At 57.5% G+C, this 4653-nt stretch overlaps 1 long non-coding RNA gene across 1 annotated transcript; it reads left to right on the top strand.

Moving 5' to 3' along the window:
- The first annotated feature begins 788 nt into the window (after positions 1–788).
- LOC139077244 (uncharacterized) lies at positions 789–4374 on the top strand. The gene is made up of 3 exons (XR_011529579.1): positions 789–1070; positions 3617–3851; positions 4063–4374. It is a non-coding gene; the product is annotated as an uncharacterized lncRNA (long non-coding RNA).
- Positions 4375–4653: the final 279 nt, after the last annotated feature.

The raw sequence follows: 4653 nt of genomic DNA, 5'->3' as shown, positions 1-4653 counted from the left end.
CTGGTGGCTCTGGAGTTGATGGCTTTGTTGATGCTGGGCTGAGAGGTATGTGAGTGGTCTCCAGGCGGGGCTGGAGTGCCACAGGGAGGCTGCCAGGGCTCTGCATCCCTTCAAACCTTGGCCCTCACTCCTTCACCTGGAGATTTGACAGGACGATTTTGCCATTTCTGCTCGCTTCCTTGTCTCTCCATCCTCTCTGACTCCAGGCTTCTGTTGGGAATTACGGCCCACCATCCTGTCTCGAGGTCGAGACTGTTCTTCCCTCTGGCCAGCAGGTGGTGCTGCTCCCCACAGAATCCTCCGCACTCAGGCAGCTCGGGGCGCTGATTTCTCAAGTCACCTTCTCCACTAGAGCTTCCTCAGTCTGGTCCCTCCCTAGTTGTCCCAAGAATTTTCTGGGAGTCTCCACTGCCTAACCAGAAATCTCATTCTTCCTCCCGCTACTCGCCCTTAGCATGCTGGATTTTCCTTGCCCAGATCCCTGGATCCCAGCGTTCCCAGCTGCTTCCTGGCTTTGATTCTGCCCTTGCACTCTCTGGCATTTATTGTTGAGACTGCCACTGCCACCATCCATGGCATTTGGAAGATCTGTTTTCTTCCCATCTAGCTCCTGTGACCTGCCCCTCCCCCCAGATTACACTTCTTCAGTTGTAGCTGGAGGCTAAGCCCTAGGGAGTTCTGGAGCAGGACCTTCCTGTGACATCAGCTGAGCACCCTTTGCACCCTGGACTGGTGTTCATAGTCCACTACCTGGCTCTCTGGGTGTGGTCTGTCAGCTGCCCAGGCTGAAGCAAAATCATGAGTGTTCCTGGAATCAGGCTGGGGTCAGGCCACCTGGCTGGTGACTGCAGGCTTCTTTCCCCTGCAGCCTAATCCTCTTCCAAAACTTGTCTCCTGCAGTTCTGGTGGAACCTTGCCCTGCCGTGCTCCCCAGCCACTAGAACAGGGTCTCTTCATGCACTCTGCCAACCGACAGGGCTAGAAGCTGCCCATCTTTGATAAGCCTCAGATTACCCATCCTCCTCCAGAAGCAAGAGCGGGAGCAAATGTGTGTGTGTGGGTCCCACTGGGTGAGTAGAGGGCATTCTAATCCTGCTTCCTTTCCACTCTTCCAGGAAGATTTGGAGGGCTCCTGCTCCTTTCCTCTCCCCATGGGGCCTAAGGCTCCCCTCACCTGCCCAGTGGAGGGCTCAGGGGTACTGCTCCCCACTGTCAGTGAGTATTAGGTATAAACCTTGGCCTGCCATTGGTGTGGTCACTTGCTGACTTAGAACAGCTTGGGGCTTCTGTCTTTGCGCATAATGGGTGCCTAACACATGTTAGTTAAACAAACACTGCCCTATCGCTCCCTCCTCTCACAGGACTTGGCTAAGACAGCCTGCGACGCCCCTGCCCCTTCTGTCCTCTCCTAAGCCTACCCATCTGGCCCTCAGCTTCTTCCTCTTTCCTGGAAAAAGGCCCCAGGCTTCCCTGGCACTGACAGAATGGGGTTCCGTTGAGTCAGGGCAACGGGAAACCACAGCTCTTAGATCCCTGGAAACCAAGCAAGGCCTGGAATGGAGGAGAGTGAGAAGGCCCTGAGGGCCTTGGCCCTAAGCCTGGGGGAGGGCCAGAAGGGGGTGGGGTGGGGGAGCAGCTGCGTGGGCAGGGGCCAAGATGAATGAGCTGCTTCTGGAGAGGTCACTGGAAATAGGAGGAGTGGCCACAGGCAGTGACGCTGGGATCAGGGCAGGAGGCCTGTAAACAAGGAAGCCACCTGGGGGAGACGCAGGGCGGCCACTGGTCCTGGGAGCAGGTGCTTCCTGAGGCCCGCCCTTGAGGGCCCTGGGGGGCCGCCTGGCTAAGTCGGCAGCGGGCACTAGGGGGCGCTGTCTGCTGGCTTCCCGAACTCCAGCTCTCTTTCACAGCTCCAGGGGGAGTGGCCATCAGAGGGTGTGCCGAGCGGTGTCTGAGGTTCGGCTTGTCCCCGGCCGTCCTCCTTTCTCTCCCCAAGGCACACGCCAAGGGCGCTAGCCCTGGCATGGAGGACGCGGGGCTCAGAGGCTGGCCAGCCTGAGTGTGAGCTCATGCCCCAGGGACCACCAATTCTCGCCGTTCCTGCCCCACTCCCACCCCAGGGCCCGCGTCGCAGGCCGGCTGCACCAACCCCATTGATTGGGAGGGGGCTCCGAGGCCATCAGGCTCCGGGCTGCCCTGGGCGCTGCCCCCCTGGCGCCAGGGAAACAAAAGGTTAGAGAGCCCAGAGGGAGTTATCTGGCCCCACCACCACCGGGGGAGGGAGAGAGGGCCAAGAGGGGCACACCTCCTCCCCACTCCCCCAGCTCTGCAGATTCTTCGAGACACTTTCACAGGCGGAAATTCCCAGAGGTCAGAGGAGGGAAACGGTTAATTCCTTTTATTCAATGGGTCCCCCCTACACGCCTCCCCCCAACTTCCTCCCTCCACTTCCCGCCCCCCCCTGTGTGAACAGGAAGTGGAGAGGAAAAGGCTCTGAGCAGAGCAGCTGGGAGCAGGAGGCAGGGAGTGGGTGCAGGCTTGGTGCCAGCCCTGCCCCTCATGGTTACTTGCTGGAGGGCCAGACCCACTGTGGCCTGGGAAAGAACCTGCAGCCCCGCTAGCTAGTGGCAGCAGGTCCAGGAAACAGCCTGGTGTCTGAGCCCCCTTCCCTCAGCCTGTCTCAGGTCAGTGGCTGCTTCACTGAGGGTGCAAAGCCTCGTCTGCCGGAGACCCAGCTGCCCTGACCACTGCAGCCCCACCCCCACTGCAGGCTGGGCATCCTGAGGCTGGCAGGCATCTCTTCAGGCAGCCGCCGGTCCTGGCACTGGCTCCAGCCACTCAGCCCCTTGGCCCTGCCAGTTCTTTGAAGCTCATGCAGCGCTTCCTGTTTGGGGCGGGCGATGCCAGGGCCCCTCCCCCACTATTGTTCTGTAGAGACCATAGGTCCATCTGTTGCCCCATGGTGGGGCCCCTAGGCAGTGCCACACGGGAGCAGCACCACAAAGGACCCTGCTGGCAGCTTTGCTTACATGGAGCCAGGCTGGGCCCTGGAGCAGGTTGAGGATGAATGGTGGTGAGAGGCAGGCCTCGGGTGGGCAGTGGGAGAGAAAGAAGATGCTAGATAGTTCTAGTTCTTGGGCAGCTGGAGCCCTCAGCTTTCTCCTCCACCTGGAACATGGAGATGATGATATTCAGGGAGCTATTCATACTGAAGCCACCAGGAAAGGAACACCATTCTTATGTCTGGATTCCAGAGGGGAAAACTGAGGCAGAAGGGCAAACTTTGGTCTAGGACAGCCAATAAAAGAAAACGAAGTAGGATCCTTCTTTCAAGGGGATTAGCCCCTGTTCGCTGAACGCCCCCCGACTGGGTACTTTCCGCTCCCTGAACAGCTTTGCCTTTTTGCAGCTTTTGAAGTAGCCCTTGAGCTGAGCAGTCAGGAATCACGAGGTCATGAGAAGTTAGGGTGGCCCTAGGTTGGTGACCAGCAACCACTGAGAACAAGCCCGGGCAGGCCTGGCAGAAAAAGAGAAAGGGGCACTGGTCTGACCCCAGAAAAGTGGGTGCTGCTTCTGGTTCCCAGGCTGCCGTGGCCAAAGGTCTGTTTGTGTTTCTCAGGTGTGGAGGCAAGTGCCCTGTAATTCTGCAGCTCATCTCCTCTGCCGTGGCCTGATTCTATGGGTCGGACCTCTACCTGCTTCCTCCCACAGGGCTGGAAGCCCAGACATGGTCTACCCCACTTCCCTTGCCAGATCCTCTGGCCTCTCTTCCCAGCCCAGGACCTGAATTGCCTAGATCGCAGCTCCCAGAAGGAGAGAGCTGCAGAGACGTCAGATGGAGGCCATAGAGTGAGGTGAGACCCCTGCTCAAATAAAAAGATTCATGGATGTCCAATACCTGAAATTGATATGCTGAGCTTCCCTGGTGGAAGTTAGGCTGGTGGGGGCCCACACCCCCATTCACTGTCCTTTCCTCCCCCACCCCAATCTCTATGGGATGCCAGGATGCCCAGGACCTCAGTTTGAAAACCACTGAGCTGCCAATCCCACCTCCTGATTTTACAGATGCTGAATGTAAGAGGAGAACTTGGTAGCTGACACAAAGCTCCATCCAGGATCCAGTCCCTTCTCCACAAGATTCAGCATCAGTCAGCAGTGATCCCATGACCACTGGGAACCAAACGCTGTCCTAGGCCTTCCTTGTGCTCCCTCTCCATCTCCAGCCAAAGTGGGTCGAGCTGAGGGACAGGGAGGTGATCTGGAAAGAGCAAGTGCAACTCTCTGCTCTGCCGTGTATCAGCTGTCTGTTTAATCACATCCTCAGAACCTCAACTTCTTCACCTATAAAATGTAAATAAATAGAACAGACCTTGAGAGACCCAAGTGAAGCTTCAAGGAGAGAGGGCAGCGCATCTACAAAATCAGCCCAGGGCCTGCCCGCTGAGCACTTCCTGTCGGCTTGCTTCTCTTCCACTTTCTCTGAGCCTCATTCCTCTGGGACCCCATGACCCCTGTCGTGGCTCTGCCCTCAAAAACCCCTCTCATCTCTCGGGGAATCAGAGTGGAGTCAGAAGAAAGAGGCTTAATTGAGAAGGTTTTTCTGGTTTCTCAAAAGACCACGATTCTGGGGAAGAGAGGCTCAGGATGGGTATGAGA

The sequence above is a fragment of the Equus przewalskii genome, chromosome 1 (assembly GCF_037783145.1).
Source record: "Equus przewalskii isolate Varuska chromosome 1, EquPr2, whole genome shotgun sequence".
Classification (NCBI taxonomy): domain Eukaryota; kingdom Metazoa; phylum Chordata; class Mammalia; order Perissodactyla; family Equidae; genus Equus; species Equus przewalskii.
This window is presented reverse-complemented; position numbering and strand designations above follow the sequence as displayed.